Raw genomic sequence first — 15,759 nt, forward strand, 5'->3', positions numbered from 1 at the left:
GTCGTATCGCTTGAGGACGAGACTCCAAGCTGTTGCATAGTTATTTCCCGCAAGCGCCATCTGCTGAATATCCTCGTCGCGATCCGAGGGAAGAGCTTGCTTCAGGAAATGAAACCTTTGGACGTCGGACAGTTTCTGGTTGTTATGGATGAGTTGAACAAATGCATCGTGAAATGCCGGCCAATCCACAAACTTGCCTGTAAATGTCGGCACAGGTAGCTTGGGCAATTGCACTGATGATACAGATGGATTTGCTGGCTCCGGATTCTGCTGTACCGGTGGTGCTCTTGGACATACATTTTCGTAGGCCTGTGATATGATGCTGAATGCCGTTGTATAGTCTTCATCAAAGCGAAAGGCCACTTCGCTGGACACATAACTATGCGTACTTGGACATCGAAGTATTAGTAAACGTTGATGATTTTGCTCAAATTCACCTAAGAACCGTTGCAAAGTTTGTAAGCGCGTTTGAAAATAAGCTTTTTTTTCCGATCTGCGCCATCCTTTCTGAAATTACGCACCGTTTGATTAACCCTCGCAATGAGATTTGTCTGAATAACACTGAGATTGTCGATCTCCACCTGAGGATCGGCTTCGAGGTCGTGGGACTCGGCTGTTGACATGTTGCTGTTATATGTGTATGTACCTTTCTCACCCTTAGTTGCACTCTCTTTGACCTTGTACAAAATACCCACAACGAAACACTTACTCTGGTACTCGGGAGTGCTTCTCTTTGCTTAAAGCGTAGCTTAAGAGAACTTGCGAGTCGTTGTTGTTGGTGTTGTCCGAGCGGAGAGCAGAAACTGTGCTACTGTGAGCGTTGAGTTGAGGCCTTGTGTCTAGAGATGATGTGCAGCAACAGAACGCTCGTTGGTCTCTTGGTCTCTGCTTTGCACGAGAGAGAGGCTGCTGTCTAACCGTCGGCTTGTGTTGTTGTTGTGTGCTACTGTCCAGGCGCAGAGCTATCGTCTGGTCTTCTTTGTCCCTGCTTCGTGCGAGAGATAGCGGCTGTTGGATAAACCGTTGGTTTGCGTTGTGTTTGCCGTTTACAGTTGCAGCCGGTAAAATATGATTTTATTTGTACATTTAACTGAACGCGGAACGAGGTAGAATCATATGCGTATAGTACGAATGGGCCACCAAAAATGTTGTGAAATCCTCGATACGAGATTTCAATGTTGAGCAGAAATGCTCTGGGGAATCTTTGCGTTTAATAATGTACTACACGATATAGACAATTCGAGATTTATTCATTTGGACTTCAATCAACTTAAACTTTAATCTTAATCGCGTATAGAGTACAATGTAATGGGTAATACGGGTTTAAGCGCGGCCGGCTGCAACTGCTAATTGTCGTTGTGATTTCGTCGACACGCAAACGAAGACTCTTCATGGTGATCGGAAACGAGGTTACGCCGCCCTAGCATGAAACGACGCCGTTCTCCGAGTGGGCAATCGCAGTTAGAGCGCTCTCACTCTCTTTGTAGTTTAACCCTTAGAAAACCGTCCAGATGCTAACACTGCGACTCTCAAAACATGAATAGACATGATTGCACATATATCTATTTTCTACGTAGAGCGCGAGCTTGATCTCTTATCTAAGCTAATGGTACCACAAATGGAGTTCAAAGAAAACGAAAATTTGTCATAACTGAGCAAAACAATAAGAGATAAGAACTGCATAGTCAAACACAACAAGCATCTATTACTTTTTAAGAAAAATTGAAAAAAAAATTTTGCACATATAGCCATTTTACTAAGGTATTATAGTATACGCATGTATATGTACATATGGGGTACGACCTTGTGAAAGAAATTAGGTACTAAAATAGAGACCGCTCCCTGAGGAGCCCTGACCTTTTATAAATCTACCATGCCATAAATGGGGCACAAGACTGAGAGCAAATATTCATCCAGAGAGGATTCTCATGTAAGGCCAGAGATGAAGCAAGAAATTACAATACAATCCACTAGACACAAGCAGAAACAAAATAGGAAGGCGAAACCATGAGAGCACGAAATATGGAATCATCGGACAAAAGCAAGCAAAAACGAGGGGGAACGTTGTGAGTTGCTGCGGACTCCGCAACTCTACAGTTATACCCGATACTAAGTCAGTATGGCTCTCCTCCGGCAGACGCCGCTAATATTAAACGACACGACAAGGAGTGCGTGCGAGAGAGACAGAAAATCAGTCTGAGCGTGACGTCGGGTGCTGCGTAGCCAGTGCAAATTGATTTGTTCCTTTTGGCTATACAAATGATCTGATCTGATCCAGATTCATCAATCTGATATATATGATCATTATCTATGATTCTGCGTTTTTAGTTTTCTCGTATCCTCAATATTGTGGATGCAACAGATTTTCGTCCTTTGTGGGGGCGGAAGGGGGTGGGGCGAAATTTTGAGATATACGTTTTATAGTGAGATCTAACAGGAGTGCGGATACCAAATTTGGTTACTCTAGCCTTAATAGTCTCTGAGATTTGTGAATATCCCCAGATTTTCATCCTTTGCGGGGTCGGAAGGGGGTGTGGCGAAATTTTGAAACAAACTCGTCTCGGTCCGACATATTAGGAGTGTGGATACCAAATTTGGTTGCTCTAGCTTTTGTAGTCTCTGAGATCTAGGCGCTAATGTTTTACTCTAAGCAAAGCCGGCTATGCTACGTGTGTGTTAGAGAGAGACAGGGCGAGAAAAAATTAAATTGTTTTCTTGATTCTGGCTATAATAATTATACGATCTGGTTCAGATTTTGCACTCTAGAAGATATAGTCATCTTCTACGGTTCTGCGTTTTTAGTTTTCTCGTATCGTCGAAATTGTGGATGCCACAGATTTTCGCCCTTTGTGGGGGCGGAAGTGGGCGGGGCAAAGTTTTGAAATATTCTTGTAGCAGTGACATATCACAGAACTCTGGATCCAAAACATCGTTGCTCTCGCTCTTATAGTCTTTGAGCACTAGGCGCTGAAGGGGACGGACAGACGGACAGACGGACGGACGGACAGACGGACAGACAGACATAGCTGACATGATGCTGATCAAGAATATATATACTTTATGGGGTCGGAAACGATTCCTTCTGGACGTTACACACATCCACTTTTACCACAAATCTAATATACCCTGTGGAGATAATGTTTTTTATCCCCAATCGGCAGACTAATTATTTCGAATTAAATAAAACTCGGCGCAGAAATAAAATTACGATTAGTTCTTTAATGCGTGACATCCAAATTGCAAGTGTGGCTTGCCTGCCCTTTACATTGCCGCTCCGATCGCTAAGCGCAGCTTCGCTCGGCCGACGTCGGTAGGCAGACGCAAAGCGGAGATAGCGAAGAGCGAGCTGGCAGAGAGCGTTTAGCAGGGCAAGCAAGCGCAAAGCTTTAACAAACAAATGAGTGACATAGACATAAGTAACAAACAAAATAAGCGGCTGAGGGCCAAGAATTAGGTGCTATTTGGCAAGCAGATATTCGGCTGGGTACAGCTCCGAACATTCACCCCCCGTTGGAAGGCAAAGGCTTTCAACAGATCCATCCTGAAGGGGCAGAACCGCTATTTTTCCAACGGCCCTCTTGAAGATGCTTGCTTGGGCGCAGCTGGCGGCTACGCTGGGATGATCGTCGAACGCAGCAATCGGCGCTTCTTTACGAAGGCGGCTTGTCGTGATTACGTCTTGATCATCGGGAACCTCTGTAATTGCATAGAATGGCAGGAAATTTGGCAATGTAGAAATTGTTGAAAGTTTAATTTCATTTAGCGTGGATATGTAGGTTTTTAATATATGGAAAAGTTCGCGCTGCAGTTCCTGATTCTCCGATCGCAGTTTTTCCACTTGCACCTGGCACTCTAGCAGCTGCTTCCTGCATTGCTGCTCTAAGTTTTGGTACTCCAGCGTTGTGGGTCGAAAATCGTCAATAGAGATGCACGAGGAATTTTCAAAAGCGGCTAAAGCTGCACGCTTATTCTCCGAGCTATCAATGCTTCCTGATACTATCCAACCAAGTTTAGTCTCCTGCAATGTTGGCAATTGGGCTGATAGTCGAATCTGTCCGACGCATATTAAATCGAAGAACAAACCAGAACCTATCAACAGATCGATACGTTGGGGCTTGGAGAAATTAGGATCAGCTAGTTTTAGATTATTCGGCATTGGCCAATCCTTTGCGTCTACGCCGAAGTTAGGCTGCATTTCCGTAATTGAGTTGGTGAAAATTGCAGCGAAGGAAGCTCGATAGCTTGCGTCCTGGGATTGTACAACTATATGTACAGACTTGCTCGAAGGTAGAATGGAATCTCCGATTCCAGAGATGTGAGCATAAGACGAGCGATAATCAAACTGCAACTGATCAGCAAGTCTAGATGTTACAAAGTTTGCCTGTGATGCAGAATCCAAAATGGCACGACATGGGATATGTAATGCTCGGAGGAATTGCAATGGTTACATATGGGGTTAGGATGGTCGTTACTGGAGGTGATAAGGGTGACAGGTTTGTCTTCTCCCACCTGTTGACTAGGACTTGTTGCCATGGCTGATCCCAAATTCTCCAGCATCCGACATCTCGCTTCCAAAAATGAGGCCATGCTTGACCACCGAGGCAATCCTGACGTCGGCAAGTTCTCTTCCCATTTCTCCTTTGTTTTGTGGTCCAGTTTCGTGCCTATGATGAAGATCAGCAACCCATCCGAAATCTCCTGCGGGGTCGCCAAGGTCTGAAGTGCACGCAAGTGCGAATTGATTTTGTAGAATATTGATTTTGTCGCTGAGCGCGCGCAAGCCGATAGCTGAGCCCTTCTCCACCCCTTGCAGCCCGAAAATAGCCTTGACGTGTGCCTGAAAATGTAACAGTTTATTATCGAATCGCAACATTAGCAAATTCAACGCCTTGTCGTAATTCTCCTCAGAAAGTTCCAAGGAACGAATCGTATCCAGCGCAGCACCATCTAGTCATCCACGAAGATATTGGAATTTTTCGATGATTGGTATACGATGGTCTTTGTGCACCATTGTCGAAAACATCGCGTGGAATTCTGGCCAATCCATGTAGCTCCCACCGAATCGCGGAAGCTGCAACTCGGGCATTCGAGAACGGCCTATACTATTATAGGCGAACAACGACGAATTCCCCTCGAGAGTATGCCGAGCCGTTGAATTGGCAACATTTACCGTGCGAGCAGCCATCAACTCCCGCGACAGCCTGGACCTAACCTTGACATAAACATTCGAAAAGTCCAGCCGGGCATCATGGGCTAACTGCAGGAAATCCAGCCTTTCAAGGCTCGTTTGAGCGGCATCGAAATCCGCATTCATTCGCTCGATCTGCTCTAAGCGAGCTTGAAGTTCTGCCTCATCTAACTCGGCAAGCTCTTCCTTGGTGAGAAAGCGATCCATGGCCTTTAGTTGGCGCGCGATGCACTCGGCCTTGTGCTTGTAGAAATCTACATCACTCGGCATTGCTGCGTTCGCGACATTGGTAGGCTCAGGTGCTGCCATGTTGAGGTTTTAAAAGAGTCACTCAGCACGACCGAAAAAGACACCCTGTATACGTATAAACGTGGGAACCGAAAGCAAAGGGATTACAGCTAATGCCTTTAGCTGTGCGGCTGGGCGAGCTGTCCGATTCCGCTTTGTACTCCGCTTGTGTGTATTAGTGAGTTCGCTGCACTGCCTACCGCACTGCACTGACCGAATTGTCGCGACAGACAAATTAATAGCCAGCAATGCGTGTATGTAGGTGTATGTAAGTGTGTTTTAGCACCGAATTGTGCTTAACTGCCGAAAATTTGCTATGGCTAACGAATGTCGATCGCGAATGATTATTATTTGACACTGCAACTCAGAGATCACGTCGGGGTCACCAAATTTTATGTGGAGATAATGTTTTTTATCCCCAATCGGCCGACTAATTATTTGGAATTAAATAAAACTCGGCGCAGAAATAAAATTACGATATGTTCTTTAATGCGTGACATCCAAATTGCAAGTGTGGCTTGCCTGCCCTTTACATTGCCGCTCCTATCGCTAAGCGCAGCTTCGCTCGGCCGACGTCGGTCGGCAGACGCAAAGCGGAGATAGCGAAGAGCGAGCTGGCAGAGAGCGTTTAGCAGGGCAAGCAAGCGCAAAGCTTTAACAAACAAATGAGTGACATAGACATAAGTAACAAACAAAATAAGCGGCTGAGGGCCAAGAATTAGGTGCTATTTGGCAAGCAGCTAATCGGCTGGGTTCTGCTCCGAACATACCCCAATACTCATTTTGAGTATCGGGTATAAAAAGAGTGGGCGAGCGAGCAGTGCAGCCCGATGGCTAATGGCTTCAGCAAATGCACACATATCCAGAACGAAGACAATGGGAAACAAGGAGAGAAGACTGGTATCTGGCATCGAAATATTAGATACCCTTTCAGTCAGTCATCCCATTTTGATCACAATCAACATTAGACTGGTAATTCTTGTCGTCGGCTTGAATCAAGCAAAGATTTTTCACAAAGTTCCCATGGCAGCGGCAATCATCGTAATATAGTACTCGGTGAGGGTATTGCAAGCTAGAGCGCTGCAGATCTCTTCGCGCTGCATTTTTGCATAGAAAATTATTAATCAAAGCAGAGAAGCCAGCTCTCAATTTATTTCTCGCTTCGACTTGTTGGCTCTCCAATGCTCTGCTCTGCACACACTCACACACTCCGACCCAGCCACATATATAGGCACTCGTAGATGATAAATATTTACTGTTATAGAAATATTTGCTTGTTAAATATTTGCTTTACATTATTGAATATAGATGGCCTGTGCCAAGGCGATTCCCGTCACAGAAGGACACATCCACACAGGCTGTCGGGCGTTTTTCTGTCCTACTCAGACACGCCAACAAAGTGGGCGAAGTTAATCCTATTAGACTTCAAAGCTGTTTACCACAACAAAACTTTGCCAGAGCCCAGGCCCGGAGACGTGCGACTTGGCCCTAAACTCGGACTCAAAGTCGAAGTCGAAGTCGGAGTCGCACTCCGACACCGATTCCAATGCAAACATCCGGAGAGGTGTGTCATAATGCGGCAGTGGGCCTGTCATCAGCAATCTGAAAACCGCTGCACGTGTGGAGCTTATTAATTTTCGACAGTTACCGCGTCGAGCACTTTAATTAGAGCTGCGACGACAACGACGACCCACTCATGGTGCGCAACAGCATAAGGATAAGGATAAAGTTCTGTACTGAGACTGTGTTTCGTTTGGAATTGGAATTGGGGAAGCCACTGGGAGACAACAGCTGCAGAAAACAAATTGATTTTTAATAGATTTTTATTGGGGGCTTTGGGAAGAATATATAATAGAGGGTGTTGTTCCAAGGATAAATTAAGCTAGCAGTTGCCCTGAACATGCACCCCAGGACGCATACGTTCTTACAATCCTTTTTCCTCCAAACTGCCTTTATCCGGAGCATGTGCTATCTCTAATTGCTTTGATGTGTCTCGACAAGAGATATTTCGCATAGAATTTCCACTTTTATTCATTTATTCACCAACTTAAACTCAAGCTAAAAATTCCAAAGGATCCAACTCATTAACTGAAATGCAAATAGGCTTAAGCTTTAAGTTATTTCAGGCTTTAACATCTGCATCTTCTTGTGTATTCGTTTTCATTTTAGAAAAATAAATAAAGCAGATTCAGTTTATATTATCTCTCGCGCTGTTTCATTTATTTTAAACCGAGTTCAATGAGCCCATGGAAAAGTTGCCCGTACTGTTGACAGCCCGTCCACCCAAAAAGCGAACGTCGCGCCGGACAGGCCACAATTTAATCTCCTTTGTTCCGTCGCTTGGCTTTTTATTTCTTTTTAAAGATGCATATTTTATGGGTACACATTGCAACTGATGTAAACTTTCTCTGAACTCAAATTAAATTACAACAAAATCGTAAATTGTGGTATACCCTGATCTGTGGAGAAGTATTTGCGGTTAAAAATTACAGATTTCGGCTGCTATCGGCAGGAGCGATATTTCAGGCGAAAGAGGGATAACAGATAGTACAGTATAGTGATTCTAAAAGTGGAGAGTTCCTCTAAAAGACGACACAAAGCTTTTTAGAAAACCCAAAGTGATAGAATTTCAGAGGAAATAGGAGTCCGGATAAGTGAAACTCCCGACCAAGGCAGCCAACACTTAAAGAGTGCTTCCCTTCCACCCAATTATTAGACCTGGCCAGAGGACATTCCAACTCACGTTCTGGCTTTATTTATGCGGGTAAATTGTAGAAAATTAAAATGTAGACAAGAAATAGAAAGAACGAAAAAGTTGCCGAGCTGCGTGCAAAGGAAGGGAGAATGCTTTAATTTATTTTGGTAGCTTCAGGGCAAGAAAATTCGTGTGTTTTATTTTGGTAAGGGTAGCGAGAGCAGCGGGGGTAGAGGGTAGAGGGTGTGGGTAAGGGAGAGGGGGTGTTACCACTTAGGCATAACTTTGACTTTGGCTTTGGGTCGTTTGCCCCATATGTTGTTGTTATTGCTGGCATTAATGTTGCTTACTTTGGGGCCAAGGGCTTACTCTGTGTTGGGAAAAATGTTTGCTAAGGATTTCGGGCATATTAGCATACTTTTTGCACTTCTCGTGTGTGTGTGTATGTGTGTGTGCTCCACTTGGGAGAAAAAAAACGCATTGTAAATACTGGGGGTGAGAGATACTGAAGTCAATTAGGGAAGCAAATCTAGCAGAAGCTAATCGAAATACGAATATTATCGGCCTAATGCATGATACATACTAGAAGTCCGCAGTCACTGAAAGTGATTTGACCCTTTGACTGCTTAATTTCTGTGAAATATCCAGCCAATCAATGCTCGTCCAGAAGCCCATTAAAAAGTCAATCAGACGTGAACGCAAGGCATCCAAACAGATGGAAATCCATAAACCGACCTTGCACCCATGCATTGCAGCCGACAAACTGAAAGTGAGATCTGCCAAATGTAATCTAAATTTTCCATGGCGAAAAACTGGAACATCTCAGGCGCATTCTCGCACGCCTTGAATTAGATCTGATGGGAACGTATTCCAGTGCCCTTCAAGACTCCCCCAGCACATGAGAACAGATTGTTTTGAGCTATTTTTGTTTACATTAAACATATATGGATCCGCGGTAATACATAATTGCGAGTATGCTGCGCCCAGCTCCACCGAAATAATCCAACTGTGCTCCTGCTCCACCCCAGACCAATTCTGCCCCACCACAAAGCGTATCAATAACGAAGCCAGGGACTGGATGAAAGTCATATATAGAATTACACAGCTTTCATACAAGCCATCCACATACAGCTGCATACAGTCTGTACAAACATTTTATTTACAATGTAACTTGTCTTTGTTATGCTTTCTTTTCGTAGTTACAGATCGAGGGATTTTAACAAAACTTTCAGTGTTTTGCCATTGTCAAAACACTTTCCATACAAACTGTGTGGAATCCGTGAACGCTAAAAAGTGTGTGTCACTCTCATATGTATTAAATACGATATTGATTCCCAACTGGATTCCCAAGTAATGACTCCGTGACGCACTCCTGCCCACAAGGGGAATAACAGGCAAATTCAAGAGCTACTCCAAGTACTTCTAGCCATCTTGGGGGGGTCCTATTCTGCTTTCGACGCCGATGCTGTGTCTCGGAGCATGCTAATTGTTTGCAATTATGCTTTGAGCGAGCTTCACTTTGCAATGAAAACGAAACGGAATGGAAATTTAAGAGGAAGATTTTGTAAGCACATTTCGTAGAGCAGGAGGCGGCACGTCAATTGCATTAAAATGATGAAAATTCTCCCAGTGAAGAGCTACCACTTGAAACGGACTTAGGTAAACCGCAGAGAACTTGCATTTGATTTAAATTCCACACAATTATGGACGTACGTATTTCACAATAAATATCAATGGAACTGTGATAATTACTGGCTAAATTCACTTACACAAACCACGATTAAAATGCCACTTTGCCGACAATCGGTTTTCTCGGTTTTACCTGCCCTCCGCTTCCCGATACGACATATCGGCGTCGAAGGGCAATTCAATTTAAATCGCTTGGCGTAAGGGGTGGGTGGGTGATGACATTTCATTTGTTGATCAACGGAGCAACAATAAATTTGCGTTTATTTGTTGTTAAATTTATTCAATCGACGTGAGTGCACTAAAATCCGTTTGAAATTATTATTTCAAATGAGCAAGTTTATTTTTGCTATCCCTTTTGCCGTGTATATTTTCGGTGAATGTTTATTTGCCACGCGCTCTGCCGACAGACATTTACCTTTCGACTATTAATGCTAATATTTAAACGAGGTGGAACGTTGTGAGTTGCTGCGGACACCGCAACTCTACAGTTATACCCGATACTAAGTCAGTATAGCTCTCCTCCGGCAGACGCCGCTAATCTTAAACGACACGACAAAGAGTGCGTGCGAGAGAGACAGAAAACCAGTCTGAGCGTGACGTCGGGCGCTGCGTAGCCACTGCAAATTGATTTCTTGCTTTTGGCTACAAAAATGATCCGATCTGATCCAGATTCAGCAATCTGATAGATAAGGTCGTTATCTATGATTCTGCGTTTTTAGTTTTCTCGAATCTGCAATATTGTGGATTCAACATATTTTCGTCCTTTGTGGGGGTGGAAGGGGGGGGGGGGCGAAATTCTGAGATATACGTTTTATAGTGAGATCTAACAGAAGTGCGGATACCAAATTTGGTTACTTAATTTGGCCTAAATAGTCTCTGAGATTTGTGGATGCCCCAGATTTTCGTCCTTTGGGGGGCGGAAGGGGGTGTGGCGAAATTTGGACACGAAACGGTCAAGGTCTGATATCACAGGAGTGTGGATACACACGTAGATGCGCCACGAGATCACTTGACGCGTAGACATATTCCTGGCGAAATTCTGCTATTTGCTAAACCGAACTTTGCTGAGTCGATTCTCAGACTGATTTTCAGTCTCTCTCGCACGCACTCTTTGTCGTGTCGTTCAATATTAGCGGCGTCTGCCGGAGGAGAGCCATACTGACTTAGTATCGGGTATAACTGTAGAGTTGCGGTGTCCGCAGCAACTCACAACGTTCCCCCTCGTTATACCCGATACTCAAAATGAGTATTGGGGTATATTAGATTTGTGGTAAAAGTGGATGTGTGTAACGTCCAGAAGGAATAGTTTCCGACCCCATAAAGTATATATATTCTTGATCAGCATCAATAGCCGAGTCGATTGAGCCATGTCTGTCTGTCCGTCTGTCCGTCCGTCCGTCTGTCCGTCCTTTTCAGCGCCTAGTGCTCAAAGACTATAAGAGCGAGAGCAACGATGTTTTGGATCCAGACTTCTGTGATATGTCACTGCTACAAAAATATTTCAAAACTTTGCCCCGCCCACTTTCGCCCCCACAAAGAACGAAAATCTGTGGCATCCACAATTTTAAAGATATGAGAAAACCAAAAACGTAGAATTGTAGAGAATGACCATATCTTTAAGACTGCGGAATCTGAACCAGATAGTATAATTAATATAGCCAGAATCAAGAAAACAATTTAATTTTGTCTCGCCCTGTCTCTCTCTAACACACACGTAGCATAGCCGGCTTTGCTTAGAGTAAAACATTAGCGCCTAGATCTCAGAGACTACAAAAGCTAGAGCAACCAAATTTGGTATCCACACTCCTAATATTTCTGACCTAGACGAGTTTGTTTCAAAATTTCGCCACACCCCCTTCCGCCCCCGCAAAGAACGAAAATCTGGGGATATTCAAAAATCGCAGAGACTATTAAGCTAGAGTAACCAAATTTGGTATCCGCACTCCTGTTAGATCTAATTATAAAACGTGTATCTCAAAATTTCGCCCCACCCCCTTCCGCCCACACAAAGGACGAAAATCTGTTGCATCCACAATATTGCACATTCGAGAAAACTAAAAACGCAGAATCATAGATAATGACCATATCTATCAGATTGCTGAATCTGGATCAGATCAGATCATTTTTATAGCCAATAGGAACAAATCAATTTGCAGTGGCTACGCAGCGCCCGACGTCACGCTCAGACTGATTTTCTGTCTCTCTCGCACGCACTCTTTGTCGTGTCGTTTAATATTAGCGGCGTCTGCCGGAGGAGAGCCATACTGACTTAGTATCGGGTATAACCGTAGAGTGGCGGTGTCCGCAGCAACTCACAACGTTCCCCCTCGTTTTTTCTTACAACAAGCGCACTACATAATCCCCCCCACTTAAATCACGCTTGGGGTGGGACACCCAAAGTGGGATCCGCGCTTGTAACAATTCATGTCAAGGTTTTATATCCTTGGTATGAAATTTGCCTACAAGGCGGCCTTGAAGATCTTCAAGTTCGTAATAGCAGTTTCCTAGCTTCCTGCGCCCTCGGGACTTTATAAAGGTTGGTGCTAACTTTGCGCTAAAGCCCTTAGCGAAATTGCTTTGCTGAAAGTTACGTCTATATACTTCCTGTCCATCCCTATAGGAAATTTGTCTCGTTCGTAAGTTATAGGATCTGGCATTTCGGAAGTGCTGGGCCTGTATAGAGCCTTTTGCTTTGCTGCGAATTATGTCGAAGGAATCTTCTCGCGAAAATTGGACACCGCGATCTTCTAACATGTCTAGGTTACGCATCAGTTTATAGCTACTGGCATCGGTTACCATATGCTGTCCAAAAGCAAGCCGATACGGGGTAGTGCTTATGGCTAAATGATGACTAGATCGAAGTGCACAGCAAATGCTGCTTAATTTCTCATCCCAATTACGTTGATCCGGGTCAACATAACTTTTGATGGCCGCCAGAACGGATCTATTTACTCTCTCCGAAGCATTGGCTTGAGGAGAATAAAAGGCAATATAGACATGAGAGATATTATATTTGTCAAGCAGGGAGTTAAAAGTGTGAGATTTAAATTGGACCCCATTATCGCTTACGATGGTTTCGGGGACCCCGAAACAGTGAAAGAGGTCTTCTTCCAGGAAGCGTTTTATGGATTCTGCTGTAAATTTTGGTACGGGCTTCAAAAATGAAAATTTTGACAGATGGTCTAACACGACAAAGATGCCAATATTTCCTGACTTGCTTCTCGGATAAGGTCCTAAGAAGTCTACAAATAATTTTTGAAAGAATCGAGAAGGTAATCCCGTATTTCCCATTGGTGGCTTTAAGGGTTGATTTGGATGCTTCGTGGTTTTACAGATATGGCAATTATTTATGAGTTCTTTGACATCCACCGCTAAGTTTGGCCAATAATAAGATCGCCTGAGTCTTTCAAGGGTTTTATTTATCCCACTGTGGGCACACAAGGGATTCTCATGGGCAGCTTTGAGGACGGGTTTTACAAGGGATGGGGGTATCCAAAGTTTCCAGCAGGAATCGTCTGTGATCTTGGTTCCATCGGCATGTTCCGCACGCCGAAAGATGCGTTCATCTTTGATTTTCAGATCAGGCAATCGGGAACTTTTCAACCTAATCTTCTCTTTAATTGACTGATATTCTGGTGATTTGAACTCAGGAGAATCAGGGTCGACCAACATGCTATCAATTGCCAAGAAGGACAAGTCTTCTGAGTGCGTACGGGACAAGGCATCGGGGACTATGTTATCACTCCCTTTTCGGTGTAAGATTTTAAATTCAAATCCCTGCAACTTTAAGGACCAGCGAGCCTTAAGCTAAGATCAGCCTGCGACATTAGCCACTTTAAGGAGGCATGATCTGTAATGATTGTGAATTCTTGGCCCTCAATGTATGCCCTGAACTTTTTTACGGCTAAAACCGCAGCGTTACACTCTCTTTCAATTACAGTGTACTGCCTCTGGCATTTGTTAAGCTTTTTCGACATAAAAGCAATTGGTACGTCTGCGCCCTCGTTGTTTTCTTGCATTAGAACTGCCCCTACGCCGGTATGACTGGCGTCACAGTGTATTGAGAATGGTATGGAGAAATTTGGGCTATGTAGAACTGGCGCGGAACACATTTGGGACTTTAATGACTCGAAAGCAAGCTGAGCCTCGTCAGTCCAAATAAACTTGCGCTTAGATTTCAGAGTATCTGATATGGGTGAACTAAGAGCTGCATAATTGTGGATGAACTTGTGGTACCAGCCTGTCATTCCAAGAAATCGACGAACTTGTTTGATCGACTGGGGAGCTGGAAAGTCCTTAACGGCGGCTATTTTGTCAGGATCAGTGCGAATATTCCCACCACCAATCACGTGGCCTAAATATTTAACTTCTTTCCGGCAAAATTTGCTTTTCTCCACATTTATAGTAATATTGGCCTTGGAATGTTGGGATGCGACCAGGGACAACACCTCCAGATGGTGCTCAAAATTATCGGATATAACTAAGAGGTCGTCAAGATATATGAATATTTCATTCCGTAGATGGGCTGGTATGACTTTATCCATAAGTCGCGACAAGGTACAGGGTGCGTTGGTTAAGCCGAATGGCATGACGACAAGCTCGTATAAGGGACGGCCAGGCACGGTAAACGCTGTCTTATCACGAGATTTTTGATCGAGAGGAATTTGCCAAAAGGCGTCCTTTAGATCGATGCTTGTGATGAACTCTGCTTTCGGTAGTCTACTCAGGATTCCGTCTATAAGGGGCATGGGATATGCATCCTTTACCGTGACCGAGTTTACTTTCCTACAATCGATACACAATCTAACCTAGCCAGGCTTTTTAACCAGCACTACGGGCGAAGACCACGAACTAACCGATTCTTGTATAACCCCAAGCTTCAGCATTCGGTCTAATTCCTCGTACATTAGCTTCTCCGTTGCCGGTGACACCGCATAGTGGCGTTGTTTAATGGGCTTTGCGTCGGCTACTTCTATCGTGTGAGTGATTACAGAGGTCTTTCCTAGACCTTGCTTTGAGTAAGATGGGAAGAGAGTTATTACCTCCTGTAGTAATACTTGCTGTGAAGGCAGAAGCGCCCTCATTGTGGGGTCTTCTAAGGTTTCAATACGTAAATTTTGTGTCATCAAGTGCAACGGTAAAAGTTCAAAAGCCGTCCAAAAATCGATTCCTAAATAGAGATTACCCGTCAAGGAAGGTACAATATAAAAACAAATTTCCTTGGATTCCCCTCTATACGTTACTTTTTCGGAAATTTTGCCGACTATACTTTGGCTCTTTCCGTCGGCAGTTCTAACTTTTAGGGACAGCGGCTTATATTGGCCTTTATTCCGAATAACGTCGGACGCGCAACTTTCCCCTATGCATCTAACTGAAGCTCCAGTATCCATTAGTCCTATGACTGGTTTACCAAAAAGCATAATCTGAGCATGGGGTCGTAAATTATTTGGTTTTCCAACTACAGAAGCTAAGAGCAGTCTTTTCTCAAGTTTGCAATGTTTCTTAAAATCGCTTCTTCGGCGCTGGGATCAATTTGGAGGGCTAGCAAGGTGGTCAGCGTATACGCTGTTTGACACGTCTGGTATATCGTTTTTTGGGTAGGAATAGAGTAAAGCGGATTGCATTGTTTTCGGGTAGGGAAGGGACAGGAATGGGGTAATCTACTTATAACTGAAATCTGCCTCACAAGTTAGGTCCGTGGCAGGATTAATAATCCCTCATCCAGCGAAATCTAAAAGGTCAGATCAGAAGTATTGGGGCTGAGAAAGGTGCTGGATTAGTTCCACTAATCATCAGGTAGTATGGGAGTCCGATGTCACCTAGGCTTACCGAGGCTTGCAACCTCAGTAATCTTCTCAGGGGTTCCTCGGGAAAGGCCGCCGAAAGGCCGGCGGATCGT

Source organism: Drosophila miranda (genome assembly GCF_003369915.1).
Source record: "Drosophila miranda strain MSH22 chromosome Y unlocalized genomic scaffold, D.miranda_PacBio2.1 Contig_Y1_pilon, whole genome shotgun sequence".
NCBI classification, from domain to species: domain Eukaryota; kingdom Metazoa; phylum Arthropoda; class Insecta; order Diptera; family Drosophilidae; genus Drosophila; species Drosophila miranda.